The sequence below is a fragment of the Bubalus kerabau genome, chromosome 6, assembly GCF_029407905.1.
Source record: "Bubalus kerabau isolate K-KA32 ecotype Philippines breed swamp buffalo chromosome 6, PCC_UOA_SB_1v2, whole genome shotgun sequence".
Lineage (NCBI taxonomy): Eukaryota > Metazoa > Chordata > Mammalia > Artiodactyla > Bovidae > Bubalus > Bubalus kerabau.
Window position 1 is genome coordinate 21,803,223 of NC_073629.1, and position 15,769 is coordinate 21,818,991.

Below are 15,769 nucleotides of genomic sequence, written 5' to 3' on the forward strand. Positions count from 1 at the left end.
CTTGCATTTGTTCTGGCAGTTTCCTTTGCTGATGGGATGTGTAGGTTTGCAGGTGAATGCAAGACCTATGGGCTACCCTGGAGATGACTAGTGGGCAAGGAAACACACAAATTCACTGTCCCCTTTGCAGGCTGGTCTTCAGGATCTGGGTGGGAAACTGGAAAATCTGAGTGCCAATATCAATACTGATTTTGAGATAAGGAGATCAATAGCCAAGCAGTCAGTGAAAGTGGTTATGTTGGTGGGGGAGTGTGAGTGGGAACCTGACTGGGGCCAGTGGAGTACTCTTTGGGGTATATGTAACTTGGTATCATTCACATGTGTGTGTGTGTGTGTGTGTGTGTGTGTGTGTGTATACAAACATATATACATAGTAAGGAGCATTGCTTATATTTTAACTTTAAATTTTTACATAGTCATAAATAAATATATATCTTATCTAAAATTCTGGGTCTTGTGTCATGTGTAAGGTTTTCAACTAAAAACCTTAATTTTTTTTATTGGGGGATTTTTGAGGCAAGGAATTGGACTACTGTTCTTTTGATGAGCTGATCAGATGAACTAGTAAACTGGCAGATCCCATCAGTCCAGGAGGCTACCACTGCCACTGTAAGGCATCAGGAACTTAAAGCCACACCCAGACTTTATGCAGTGCAGTGCCAAAATGCAAGACCTTACACTCAGTGATGACATGCAAAGTGCCATGTGCTGAGGCACTGTCTACAAATTTTACATGGGTGTTCTCACTTTATCCTTTCAACAGGCTTCTATCATATCATCATCCTCATTTCACACATGAGAAACCTCAGATATGGAAGGTTAAGTAACTTGTCTAGTCACTCAATCAGTGAGTGGGAATCTGAAACCAGCATTTTGAACTGGAAGCCTGCCTGGCTCCACAGGATATGGTGCCCATCAAAGAGGAACACAAATGGTAAAAATGTTTGGCAAGAAATTTAAGACTGTATATTTCTTTCACAAAACACCAAGGAGGAGTCACGTAACATGAATAAAATTGTCTGCAATATTCTCATGAACCACTTGCCTCCCAAACACCTTTCTTATTCCAAGAGCTGCTCCCCTTGAATCCCCAACTTAAACACACCTTCTGCAAGAACTAGATTTTTCCTCCCTTTTATCCTTTCCTCTCACCTTTCTAATACCTCTTCCACAGCTCTTCTGTTCTTTCACTTCCAGGTCATTCATTTTTTTAATTACAAATATTAAATATATCTAAAGAAGGAAATAAGCAGTCATCCATAGTCGCACCTCCTGGAAGGGACTACTGTTATCATCTTTGCATGTTTTCCTTCAAATCTGTTTTTAAATTATCCTAAGTTGTAGCAAAAGGTGCATGGGTTCATGCTAAGTCATTTCAGTCCTGTCTGACTCTTTTGGACTCCAGTGACTGTAGCCTGCCCGGCTCCTCTGACCGTGAGAGGATTCCAGGCCAGAATATGAAGTGGGTAGCTATGCCCTCCTCCAGGGAATCTTCCTGAACCAGGGATAGACCCCACATCTCTTGTGTCTCTTGCATTGGCAGGTGGGTTCTTTACCATTAGTATCACCTGGGAAGCCCCTAAAGTATGTAGGTTTATTTTTCAAATTTCAAATAATGCACAAAATACAAATATGTAAAATTTTGAAGCATCTTAAATTCAAAAGTAACTTCTGTTAATGTAGGTAAATGCTGCTGGAGTCATTTAGGTATATCAACAGAGAGAAGAATATATATAAATATGCTTTATATGATTGAGCTCTTATGAGTTCTATTCCTATTTTCAAGTATTTCAATTTAATAGTGAATAAATTTAATGAAAAGTTACAAATGAAGAAACTGTTGAACCTTCAGTCAAATTGTTTACCTTAAGAGATATACATTTCTAAAAGAACCCTCTAATGCTAATAATAATGATTATAATTGAATTAAGTTATTAAAATTTGGAAGGATTCTTCTCAAAGTAATTTTTAAAAATCAAATTTCTTAAGAATTAATTTAAAAATAATACAATCTATCCATTCAAGTTTGATGACTTTTGACAACTGAACGTACACATGGAACCATTATCCTGTTCAAGAACATCTCCAGCACTCCAAAATATCCTCTTGAGCCCCTTTGCCATCAATCCCCCTGGTTCTCCCTGTCCTAGGTACTCTATGATCTAGTTCTTTTCACTAGGGATTAGATTGCCCCATCTAGCAATTTGCATAAGTGGATACACAGAGTATATACTCTTTTCATCACTCAGGGTGATATTTTAATCCATATTGTTGCCATATATCAAGAATTTGTTTCATTTTATTGAAGAGTAGTATTCCTTTGAGTGAATATATCACCATTATATCTATTCACTTCATGATGGACATTTGAATGGTTTTCAATTTGGAAACCATTATGAACAAAGCTGATATTAGCAAGTTCCTTTTGTGGGCATATGATTTATAAATTCCATTTAAAACTTTTTATAAATTCACAAATTTACATTGTGAATTTGAATTCATTCACAAATTATGAATAAATTCATAAAGACAAAATTTATTGAAATGTTTAAAAACTGTATTCAAATGTTACAAAAGACTGAAGTATCAGCAATCAGTATCGATTGTTTCCTACCAGAACATCCTTAATATTAGCCACATGCTCTACCAGCTGTATTATTTGATTATCTCATTTAATCTACACAACAGCTTCATGAAGTACTTATTATTTCTTTCATATGACACTTGCAAAATTGGCCTAGCGTATTGGAGTTGACCCAAGGTCAAAGGGAAACTAAGTGGTGGCACCAGGACTAAAAGGAGGCCCCCCAGTTGTTGGGCTCATTACGCTTGGGCTAAATATTCTCTGCCCTTCCTGGTTTCCTGTCTACCTTTCGCCCCTGATCTGTGTGCTTGAGGCTGACCCTGGCAACCAGCATTTCCAGGTCTTTTGCCCATGGACTCCAATGGGTGCAGCCAAACAAATGAGATCAGAAGGGAGAAGGGAGGAATGTGAATGAAAAAGGTTGCCTGCCATATCAGCAAACAAAGCATGCTGTGCCATCTAGCCACCAGCCACTACCGACCTTAATAAGTGCATTAAGAAGAAACATATCTGTTGCTGGAGTAGAAAATAGCAACCCACTGCAGTATTCTTCTTGGAAAATCCCATGAAGAGAGGAGAGTGTTGGGCTACAGTTCATGGAGTCCCACAGAGTTGGATATGACTGAGAATGCACGACTGATCCCACAGACTGTGGGATCTTAGGTCCACAAACCTTGGCCCACAGCTGTGAAAGCACCAAGTTCCAACCACTAGACTGCCAAGGAATTCTTGTCACATCTTAAGATGTCAGTTACCTGGGTGTAAACTTTGTCAAAGCACTTCATTATATGTGTATTTGAAAGATGCAAGAGACTGGATCATAAATATTCTCATCACAAAAAAGAAATGAGAATTATGTGATGGGATGGAGCTAGTTAATGCTCTGGTGGGACTCATTTTGCCATATATAACTGTATCTAATCAACGTGCTGCACACCCTAAACTCACACAGTATTTTATGTCAATTATATCTCAATAAACCTGGAGAAAAAAAATTATAAAAAAAAAGAAAAGAAACCTATCTCTTGTATCTTTGGAACCCATCAAAAGCCTAGGGGGACACATTCCCATGCTGCAAGTTCAAGTGCTACCCAGCTGGGGAAGAAGAAGGCCTGCTTACTCACTGGCCACATAGCCAAGGATGTCTGCTTTGGCTCCAGCTGCTGAGGAGAACTCCACCCACCTTCACCAGTGCCAGGAGGGCCTGGTCCCTGCCTATACTCACTTCATCCTCAGGAGTGGTTTAGATGAGGAAATCATTGAGGATTTCTTCTTTTCCCCTAATCTATTCCCACTCTTTCACTGTGTGTCTTCAAGACCACTGTTGGATGCAGAAAGTACAGGACTTAAAGAGATGCTGCCCTTCTCCTACTGGTCTCTTCTTGCCCGGACGTTACTGCCCTGGGGTTCAGAACCAGAGCGGCCAGGAGGGCACTGGCTGCCTGAGAACCTTTGTCGCCACGTGCATCCAAGTGCACCGTGCACCTGTGCCTCTCCAGCTCCCTGCAATTTGAATCTGCTGCCCCTGAGCTTCTCAGGTGGCAAGAGAAGAGTAAAGCAGTCCTCTTTGACCTGCAGTGATCTCCAGGGCTGGGAGGATCTGTGAGTTTATCAGCTCATCTGATCAGCTCAACAAACGAGCAATAATGGTCCAACTCCTTCCTTCCAGAATGCTGAACTTTTTTTAAAAAATCATGGTTTTACAGTGGAAAACACTCCCCTACACAGGAAAATAGACCTAGAATTTTTAAAGAGTGATACTTATGACTACACACAAATTTAAATCCAAAATACAAGCAATGAACTTTTGAAAATATCGTGTATGTAATACAATGTTACACACGCCCCCAAACAGTAGTTTCCTGATCCTTTCCCACATTCCTTTTTTCCAGGGATAACCACTTTCACTGACTGTTTCGCTGTATATCTCCTTATCTCTAAGCAAATATTGACGCTCGGATTTTCCGGAGCCCGACGCTGCAGACCGGCCTGCAAAGCTGAAAGTGGAGTGTCTGTGTAGTTCCCTGCCCGCCAGTCATCTCCAAGGCAGCGGCCACCTGCAGATCTACATAACCCACCTCACCACTCCACACGGAACCCGAAAAGGGAACTTTGTCAGAACAAATGCCAGGCCAGCAGCTTTGCGATTTGGGGTGAATCGGGTCCCTGGACACCTCAGTAAAGGGTGGGAGCTGCTCGCAGTGAGGCGCTGTGGTCGCCCCAACCCAGCGACCGCCCCGCCGCAGCACCTGCCCGCTCCTCTCTCTTCCAGTCCCTTTCTGCTTCTGGCTCAACCTCTGTTCTTTCCTGATCTTGGCCCTTCCTCGGATGTTTTCGCCGGCCTCATACCTTTCCTTGTAACCGCTGAAAGTTCCAAATTATAAAGATCAGAGAGATGCTTCTCAGCACCGCGAAAGGACAACTAACTAGCTATTCATGTCCATCACGGGCCTCATCTGTACTTTTCTCCCGAGCAGCAGAGGACACAAATGTTTCCATCCGCTTACGTCGTGACAAATCATCTCGGTGGAGCAGAGTCGCGGCAGAACGAAGGGAACCCAGCCCTCGGCTCCGGACTCCCAGCGGCTCGTCTCCCCTTCGGCCCCGGAGTAGCCTGGCTGGTCGGCCCTGGGTCAGGGACCTGGGTCTCCTCAGACGCCGAAATCTGCGACCCTTTCGGTCTGAGCTTGGGACCAAAGGAGGAGATTTCCAGGAGTGAAGGTTCGAATCTTGACAAAGAGCGGCTTTGCGTGTCCAATGGAGACTTAAGAGCAAGAAATTCTGAATAAAATCATAATAAACTGGGACAGGGCCAATAAAAAGTCGGAAGAATAGGGAACTTGAATAAAACACAGTTCTTTTCATTCAGGTCTGGAGCCCTCGAACCTAAAGCTGTCGAGATTCCCGGCTGATTATCGACATCGCAGGCCTTCCACGTTACCATTTAGTCACAGGGACAACTTTTCTAATTAAACAGAAAGGTTCCACGAGATTTGAACTCGGATCGCTGGATCCAGGGTCCTCACTATTACACCATGGAACCTCTTTGGCATCTACCTTCTCTCTGCTGCCAGGGAAAGGGCATCTGCTTCTTCAGCCTCCAAATGTCCCATTGCTACTCCCAAGACTTGAACACAGTACCCGCGTTGGTGCACATCCCTTTTGCTTTCTTTCTGCTCCTCTCCTTTGATAGGCTCAGTTCACTCTCACCTCAGAAAATGAGGTAAAATCCACTTTGGGTTTTGTACCAGGGAAGAGCCCACTAGCTCTCCATTATCAACCACATATTCTGCCCTGGTTAAGCAGAATGTCCCATCTTGAGCTAAAATTTCTGCAAATAAGAGTATTTCCCTCTTCCTTGCTTCATCTTTTCTCATTGCTCCAAGAAGGCAGATGGTTGTCAGGGCAGGAGGCGGGATTTCCTGGATCCCTTAGTTTTCCAATCATACAAATTACCCTCCAAAGCCGCTGCCACCACCTCTAATCTGTAACATGTAAACTGTATCAGCAGTGGAGTGACAATGGAGGCAGGAGAACTCTCCTTTTCTTCATACATTTCTGATTTGGGAGGGGTAAGGTTTTCTCACAGCAAGTGTATATTTGTTAGATTTACAATGTAAGTAAAAATAACCATTTACATCAAACATTCAGACAAACTAGCTATACTCACCTAGAAGTGAAGGGAACTTCTCTCAGTCTTGTCTGACTTTGTGACCCATGGACTGGAGCATGCCAGATTCCAAGAGATTCTCCAGGCAAGAATACTGGAATGGGTGGCCATTCCCTTCTCCAGGGGATCTTCCCAACCCAGGGATTTAACCTGGGTCTCTTGCATTGCAGGCAGATTCTTTACCTGCTGAGCCACTAGGGAAGACCCAAACTCACCTGGGGTGACTCACATATCGAGGAGGGCATGAGGCACAGCTCTGACACTTAGGCAGTCACACACTCTTTGGTCAGGTCAGTCAAGTCAGTTTCTCTTCCATTTCTTAACATGTCAAATCTAGAAATTGCAGTTTTAAAAAAGGCGTACAAATATCAAGGTACACAAGAGCACTGTTTGCTGAATCATAGAGGATGCACATCCAAGTTGTCTTACAGTACAGACAGTACTTATGTACCCAAAATACCACTACATTAAATATTTGCATGTATAATAGGTATAAATCCTATCAGGGCTCAGACTAATAATCTTTACGTCTTCATTGTATCCTAAAAGTGTTTCAAAAAAAATAAATAAATAAAAGTGTTTCTTCCCTAAGCCAATACACATAACAGAAAAAATAGCACCAGTTTTTGGCCAGTCAAAAGAGTTAGAAAGATGCCTAGTGTTGCGTTGAGACATGTTTATTTCCAGAGACTGGAGAGAGGTTGACTCAAGGAGGAAGGAGGCAAAGGGGAGGCTCTTGTTATGAGGAGGAAGTTCACAGCTCCAGGGTGAGAACATGAATCTTCTTTTTGGAAAATCAAGCTGTTGAGTGGTAACAAACAACACAAAGTCAAGGTTTATGAGTTCAAGGACCTGAAATGGACTCTGATTCCTAAAGGAAGAAAAGAAATCCATAGAAAGTATGTTGAGAGATCACAGAATGGCCAGGAAACCTGGAGAACAGGGCTCTCACAAGGGGCAAGGACAGAATCAGGTGAGGTTAGACTGGGATGGGTGGAGATGTGTGTTCTTCCCATTTCCTCCAGCCTGCACATCGGTCCTGATCAGCAAGCAGAGAACTGGCAATGAAGAGTGGTCCAGCTATATTGGAGCAAACTTCAAGAACACTCTCGGAGCAAACTGCAAGAGCAATCAGGGGAGCCATTGTTTTGAATCCGTTTACAGAAATTTCTAGAAGCATCAAGTTAATTCAAGGTGAAATAAATAAGGGTAGAGTTTGTCAAAAGATTCTGAGAATAGTGACAACAATATTTATGATTTCACAGCTGATAACATGATTCATCCAGTAGTTTCTAAGCCCAGGCACATCTGACAACAAATGCTTACATTCCTTCCATTTTAAAGCAGAAAGAAGGGAGGCACAAGAAATTTTCTTTATTTGTTTAAGGCCACATAAGGACAGAACTATTTTTACAACCCAGAATTTGTTCACAGATAGTTGGGTCTCCCTTCTCAGAAGTGGGTGTATCAAGATTTCTCAGTTGTAGGGATGGGAAGAAGACCAAGAAGAAGAGAGAAGGCAAGAGAGGAAGTGGGGAAGGGTAGAAGCACAAATTCTTTTATTCTCTCCTTCCTCCCCTCTCCTTAGGCCTCCTTGATTCTTGCCTGCACCAGCCCTGTCCCTCCTTCCCCACTCTGCTACCTGGAGTGGAGCAATGTTCAGCTCTAAGGATTCCTGCCCAAGCCTCCTGGGAGGTCTCCATGCCTTCCTCCCAAACCAGCCTTCCCAGCTTGGTTTCCACCCTTTCCCGCTCCCAGGTGGACCTCACAGAATGCAGCCTACCCAGACTGCGATGCAGGAGCCCCAACCAGCTTGCGCTGCTCCAGGGGCCTTTCCATTGCCCACCCCATTGGATGCTGTGGATTCCAAAAACTGGGATAAAGTCTTTTAAAAAAGAACCATTCACTTCGAAAACTTTTCTGTGTTTCCCTTCTCAATGGTCTTCATGGAACGAAGGGCTAAAGACAATGTATTCATCCAAGTCTTAGAGCATTGCAGTGAGTGCCCAACTCTGTTGCCGGTGTGCAGACACAGAAGGACCATCCCCATGACCTCTGTGCTTAGTCACTAAGTCCTGTCCGACTCTTTGCCACCCCATGGACTTAGCCCGCCAGGCTCCTTGTCCATGGGGATTCTCCAAGCTGGAATACTGGAGTGGGTTGCATGCCCTCCTTCAGGGGATAGTCCCAAACCAGGGATGAACCTGGGTGTCCTGCACTGCAGGCAGATTCTTACTGTCTGAGCCCCAAGGAAGCCCACTCTGGTGGAAATCGCCTGGTGGACACAGGAAACCTAACACAGCCCCAGAGGCCTATGCCAGGGTGGGCAAACTGATTCGTTGGGTGTAGGCGAAGACGTGGGGAGAGCCATGGTCTAGTGGCTCATGGGAGCCCACCGTGTGTTCAGCTGTCCTTGGATCTATTTCCGTTCAGGCCCACAGGATTGGAGCCCTGGCTCCTGGTACCTCTGGAGGCTCTGGCATCTGTGGTCGGTAGAGGGCACGGAAGTGGCACCATTTCCCTGGGGGCAGGGGTCTTATCCTAGGAAGAAGTGTCAACTCCAAAGACCCCAGGAAAAGCCCGATACCTCTCTCTCCGTAGCGTTCGTCTGTTAACCGTAAAGGTTGGTCGTTTGAGCCCACCCAGAGACGGTGGGGTGGCATTTTAGAGACCACCAAAGAGACTCCCTTTTGTCAGGAGAACACCAGAAAGTGCAGCGGCGAGCTGGCATGCAGAGAAAGAGCACAGGAGTCAGGGACAAAGGAACAGGGGAGAGGGTGGGTCTCAGGGGATTGGAAGCGTAGATTGCCTGAGTCCAGCTTCAGCAGCCAGGGATTCAGCCTGAAGAGATGGACCGTGTCGGTGAGAAAATGAGGCAGCCTCTCAGTTTTCTTGGACTGCCTATTTATTTCAAGTTTAATATTCTCTTTTATACTTTTACAAAAACATTAGGTCAGAGGTTTGACATTTTCAGTTCCCCCTCACCCAAATTTACTATCTCCATAAATCATTGTTGCCCTTCAAACAGAGTTCCTGCTTCAGCCATTCTCTCAGAATCAGCTTTACCATCTATTAGCTACTTCCTCTTATGTGTCCTATAGTTAACTTGTGATTACATGGTAATTCATGCTACATTCCTGTTTATTTTTTATTTTTCTAAATCCTGTTTGCCCCTAACATCCTGAGCTCACTATCTCTTAAAAAGGCTTCTAGCTATTAGTATCTCTAAAATTCCTAACCTCTATAAGCTATAGTAAAATATGCTAACATTACAACATTCCTTAAATCTTTAACTTGTAACTATTTTAATTATTTCTAAGCCCTAAATTCAGTAAACCCCTTTGCCATAAATATTTTCCTCACAAATAAGCTTCAGATAGCAATTTTTCCCATGGCCTCAAGCTGCCGCTTATGTGCTCATCCTGGAACACTCTTTTGTAAAAGTCCTTAAACAAACGTCAATGATTAACTTTATGAATTATTCTCTGAGCACAGCTGCAGAAGGCTTTGTGCCTTCTCATGCTCCTCTCAAGAACAATAAGCAACTTAATATTCCTTTTCAGTCAACTCAGCCGAGGAGAGGAAAAAACAAGACAGAATCACAAGGCCTAACTCCTTCATCCCGGGTCCGTGCCTGCAGGACAAAGAGAGGGGCTTGGGGCTGTGCCTCCATTTTGTCAGTAATGCCTAGCGCGGCACCCGACAGTCAATCATTCCTGAGACCCGAGTACTGACCCCCGAGTACTGACCGCCGACGCTGTGAAAAGGGCCACCGCGGCGGGGCCCGCGGCGCGGGAGGGGCAGCGTCTACACCGCTGAGCCGCAGAGTCGCCTGGCTTCGGACACACCTACCCTCCCCACCTCCTGCGGCTTCCGGGAGCTTGGCAATCAGCTGGGGCAACCCCTGAGCTCCGGTGCCGAGTTAAGGGTCTGAGGCCTCTGCATTGGGTGCAGGACCCAGAATGCAACCTGTGGGGGCCCCAGTGTCCTCATTTGAGAGGAGATGAGGAATTCTAAGGCAGGGCCCTCGGGAACTGGCGTCTCTGCATCTAAGCAAGCTTGGGGCTTCAAGGTTCCTGTTTTGAGTGTTACAATTAGGTGGTCTAGATGCTGGTGGCAGCATTAGGGATTTCATGAATACAGTGTTAAGTATTGGAGGTGGTCCAGTTTCTGTAGTGTAGTGGTTATCATGTTTGCCTCACACGCGAAAGGTCCCTGGTTCGAAACCGGGCGGAAACAGGTTGCTCTCCCCTACCACCCCACCGCGGAGATTTGCATTCACATTGGCAAAGGCAAAGGCAAGGCACGGGGTGAGGCAAAGGACTCAACTGGACTCAGCTGTAGGTCATTGAGGTTTTTCCTTTCCTGATTTCTGACGATTCACCTTACACATCTTACATCTTTCTCCTGAAGAAGATAAATAACCTTTTCTCTACAGCTCCTTGGTGGTCTAGTGGCTAGGATTCGGCATGCTCACTGCCGCAGCCAGAGTTTGATTCCTGGTCTCGGAAAACTTTCTTTATTCCAGCGTCTGCACTCACACAAGTCACTCTCTTCCTGCCCAGATCAGAACTGTATTTTGCCTATAGGTCCAGGGCAGAACATTTCTGCACAGAGTTTCTAAATGCCGCTGAGTCCGGGCCTCAGGGTCCTGGACCTCAGGCTGGCTGTTGGAGTTGAAATGCTGTGAACAGCCTGTGCCGGCCAGCTCTGGCCTCCACTCTTTTCTCTTGGCATGGTAAAACCAGGGACTGACTTACAGTGCTTCCATTCAAAGAAAATATGGGGCTTCAGTTCCAAAAATTCATTCAAAACCAAAAGCTTTTATAAGATACCAAAAGTTTGCAAGATGGTATATTCTGTACCTACATGGGCAGTTAACATCATATTCTTTCTTTATGTAAGAGTTATAACATCACTTGATAATAACATGCCGACATCTCAGGATCATTCCTTTACTTTGGAGTCCCTCTCAAAGCTATCTTCTGTGGGACCTGTCTTTCAAGGACAGGAACAGCTTGGCCGTTCAGAAGAGGGCCCTCTTGCCCCTCAGGAACCTGGAATCTGGTCTCTTTTGGATGTAGAGAGGGTATGTGTGTTAGTCGCTCAGTCGTGTCAGACTTTTTGAGATCCCTTTGGACTGTAGCCCACCATGCTCCTCTGTCCATGGGATTCTCCAGGCAAGACTACCGGAGTGAGTTGTCATTTCCTTCTCCAGGGGATCTTCCCAACACAGGTCTCCTGAATTGCAGGCAGATTCTTTACCATCTGAGCCACCAGGGAAGCCCTAAACAAACACGACCACAATGCATTCACCAGGAATCAAACTGGATCTCCCACATGATAGGTGAGAATTCTACCACTGAACCACCAATGCCCCTACTGAGAGGCTTTTTAAGAGAATAAACTAGATGGTGTTTTATTCAGCTGTTTTCCAAGTGCAGGCAGGCCTGTCATGCCCTGTGTTTGTAGGATGTCTAGGCTTTGATCCTCCGCCCTCCGCAGCACCAGCAGCCCTCTGGCCTCTTGCAGGTTGCTTCGGTGGGCAGTCAGTGGTGTTTTGATCATCTGATTGGTGGAACCACCTCGTCCTCACCCCCACTGGCTCAGTCATGTCCTACTCCTTTCAACCTCATGAACTGTAGCCAGTCAGGGTCCTCTTTCTATGGGATTTTCCCGCTACTTTGCTAGAAACCCATTGGGTCAGTGCAGCTGCCCCCTTCACTCTTGCCTGCCTCCCTGTGTCCTGCAGGGACCATAAAGTGTTCTGTCAGGACACAGAGGTGAAAAGTCCTTCTCTGTGGCTGGTGGAATAGAGAACCAGATGGGAAACACGTCCAAGGGAGGGGGGGTATCCTCAAGAGCTTTCCAGGACTGTTGAGTGGGTGCTGTCAGGTGGGTCTAAGCCCCAGGATAATAATGCCTAGTCTTGTGTTGTTCTGGCCTTGACCCAGTCCCAGGTCCACTCCAAATTCAAGCACAGAGGCATCCAGCTTAACACACATATTCCACTCTCCCTCTCTCCAAAGTGGGGTAGTGAACCACCTTTTCTATCTCAGTGAATAGAACCCATAGGGTTGGGGTTTTTTTTCCCCCTTGAACTTTCTGATTTGCTGAAATGTAACTCAGGAATATAAAAACATTCAGCCTTAGATAAATTAGTGCTCTCCATGCTACGTACAAGAAAAAATTTCAAATTGATAGTAAGCATGAATTTTGAATACTTTTAACACTCTAGATAATTCTAATAATTTATATATAATTGCATAGAAAATGTCCTATCATACTCTCAGAGATGACTCCTGGTACGCTTTACCCAACTTTAATAATTTTGGTCTAAAACCTACTTCATGTTGACTTTCAGATTTTCTAAAAATGTGTAAAATATTGGTATCATACTATTCTAAGTTGTCAGATCAGATCAGATCAGTCACCCAGTCGTGTCCGACTCTTTGCGACCCCATGAATCGCAGCACACCAGGCCTCCCTGTCCATCACCAACTCCCAGAGTTCACGCAGACTCATGTCCATCTAGTCAGTGATGCCATCCAGCCATCTCATCCTCTGTCGTCCCCTTCTCCTCTTGCCCCCAATCCCTCCTAGCATCAGAGTCTTTTCCAATTAGTCAACTCTTTGCATGAGGTGGCCAAAGTACTGGAGTTTCAGCTTTAGCATCATTCCTTCCAAAGAAATCCCAGGGCTGATCTCCTTCAGAATGGACTGGTTGGATCTCCTTGCAGTCCAAGGGACGCTCAAGAGTCTTCTCCAACACCACAGTTCAAAAGCATCAATTCTTTGGCGCTCAGCCTTCTTCACAGTCCAACTCTCACATCCATACATGACCACAGGAAAAATCATAGCTTTGACTAGACGAACCTTTGTTGGCAAAGTAATTCTCTGCTTTTGAATATGCTATCTAGGTGGGTCATAACTTTCCTTCCAAGGAGTAAGTGTCTTTTAATTTCATGGCTGCAGTCACCATCTGCAGTGATTTTGGAGCCCAGAAAAATAAAGTCTGTCACTGTTTCCACTGTTTCCCCCATCTATTTCCCATGAAGTGATGGGACCGGATGCCATGATCTTCATTTTCTGAATGTTGAGCTTTAAGCCAACTTTTTCACTCTCCACTTTCACCTTCATCAAGAGGCTTTTTAGTTCCTCTTCACTTTCTGCCATAAGGGTGGTCTCATCTGCATATCTGAGGTTATTGATATTTCTCCAGGCAATCTTGATTCCAGCTTGTGTTTCTTCCAGTCCACCGTTTCTCATGATGTACTCTGTAGAAGTCTTACATTTATTTTCTATTCAAAATCCTAATGAAAGTGAACTGCCTAAATTTCCTGTATTGCTTTGTTTCCCATAAGCAAACTCTAATTCCAAAAAATATTTCCATTTATAAAATTCAATATTATGTGCCACAGAAAATTAAATATACCATATAATAATATTTTTCAACGAAGATTACGTCTTTTAATTGTAGAAATCATAGTTACTTATATTCCCCTTTCAACGTGGGGGTAAATGCTTTTAGGTATCATCTAATATGTGAATATCTGACACGGCAGCTCATCCCCAGCACTATTTACTCACAGGGACAACCATGCAGTTACAAGACTTGAGGTGCGAAGCCCCCTGGCAGGGCAGGACTCCATGAGCTCAACCTCTGCCTTTGACTCCAGAGACCCAGGGGGCCCGACGAGGGGGAGGCACTGGCTGGGCCGCTGCGCCCCTGACCGGGGCTTGGAGGGCAGAGGAAGGGCCGGGCTCTGAGGGCCAGCGCCCCCCCGGGTCCAGCGAGGACGCCCCGGGTGGGTCCCACACCTGTCCGCCGTGTCCGTGTGAACCACGCCGCTGAGGGTCGCGGGAGCCGTAAAGGCAGGTCGCATTAGGGGAACCCTATTAGAAAAAGTGTTCTTTTTTTAACGAGAGTTCTTCTAACTAGGCAGAAAGGTCCCACCGAGATTTGAACTCGGATCGCTGGACTCAGAGTCCAGAGTGCTCACCATTACACCATGGAACCCCCTCGGGAGCCGCCTGGCCTCCATCGCCAGACAACGGTATCCGCTTCTTTAGCCTCCATACGTCCCACCCATAAGCTCAGGGCAGTTCTTCTAAGGCCCTGAGGAGACTCCAATACGGTTGACACTACTAGGTGCTCAACCCTCTCGCTTTCTCTCCGCTCCTCTCCTTTGATCGACTCAGCTTACTCTCACCTCAGAAAATGAAGTGAAATCCACTTTGGGTTTTGTGCCGGGGAGGACCCCCTAGGTCTCTATCACCAACCGCATATTCTGTTTAGGTTAACCAGAGTGTCCCATCCTGAGGTAAAATTTCTGCAAATAAGAGTGTTATTTTCCTTTTCTTTGCCTTCACCCTTTTCCCATAGCCCAGAGAGGGCAGACGATTGTCAAGCAGGGCAGGAGGCGGGGTTTCCTGGGTCCCTTATTTTTTTCACAGCGCTGATCACACTCCTAAGCGGCCACCACCTCTTACCTGTAACATATAAAGTGTGTCAGCGGTGGAGTGGGAATGGAGGCAGGAGAACTCTTCTTTTATTCTTCATATATTTCTGATTTGGAGAGGGATAAGTTATTCTCACAATAAGTGTATATTGTTAAATTTACAATGTGAGTAAAAATAACCATTTAAAGAAAACAGACAAACGAGCTATATTCACTTAAAGTGAAGTCAATGTGGTTCAGTCGTGTTCAACTCTTTGTGTCCCTACGGATCGAAGCCTTCCAGGCTCCACTGTCGAATGATTCTCCAGGTAAGAATTCTGGAGTGGGTGGCCATTCCCTTCTCCAGGGGATCTTCCAAAATCAAAGACTGAATCAGGGTGCCCTGCATTGTAGGCGGATTCTTACCGCCTGAACCGCCAGAGAAGCCCACTCTGGTGGAAACCGCCGGGTGGACGCAGGAAACCGAAGCACAACCTCGGCCCCAAAGGCCTTTGCCAAGGTGGGCAAACTCATTCGTTGGATGTAGGCGAGGAAACGGAAAGAGCCATTGTGGGAGCAACCCGGTGTTCAGCTGTCTTTGGATCTATTTCGGTTCAGGCCCGGAAGATTCGAGCCTGGATGGCGGTTTCAGTGGGGGCGCTGGCATCTGTGGCGGGTAGGGGCAAGGAAATGGCACCGTTTCTCTGGGGGACAGAGCGCTCACCCTGGGAATGCGTTAAGTAGGTTTACTCCACAGAGAGTCCAAAAAAACCCCGTACTGCTGTCTCTGTGGCGCAATCGGTTAGCGCGTTCGGCTGTTAACCGAAAGGGTGGTGGTTCGAGCCCACCCAGGGACGTGGGGTGACATTTTAAGCAACACCAAAGAGACTCGCTTTTGCCAGGAGGACACAGGAGAAGTGATGCGCCCAACGGACTTTCAGAGAAACACAACAGGAGTCAGGTGCAAAGAAACAGCGTGGAGGGCGCGTCCCGGGTGGATTGGAAGCGTCGGTCATTCCTGAGAGCCCCGAGCGCTGATCGCCGGCGCTGAGAGAAGGACCACCGAAGCGCGGG

General features: G+C 45.8%; 3 non-coding genes across 3 annotated transcripts; 2 read left to right on the top strand and 1 right to left on the bottom strand.

Annotated features, from left to right (window-relative positions):
• Positions 1–10,420: 10,420 nt before the first annotated feature.
• On the top strand, positions 10,421–10,493 carry TRNAV-CAC (transfer RNA valine (anticodon CAC)). Its single transcript has one exon. It is a non-coding gene; the product is annotated as a tRNA-Val (tRNA).
• A 3,709-nt stretch (positions 10,494–14,202) lies between these two features.
• On the bottom strand, positions 14,203–14,274 carry TRNAQ-CUG (transfer RNA glutamine (anticodon CUG)). The gene has a single exon. It is a non-coding gene; the product is annotated as a tRNA-Gln (tRNA).
• A 1,204-nt stretch (positions 14,275–15,478) lies between these two features.
• On the top strand, positions 15,479–15,552 carry TRNAN-GUU (transfer RNA asparagine (anticodon GUU)). The gene has a single exon. It is a non-coding gene; the product is annotated as a tRNA-Asn (tRNA).
• Positions 15,553–15,769: the final 217 nt, after the last annotated feature.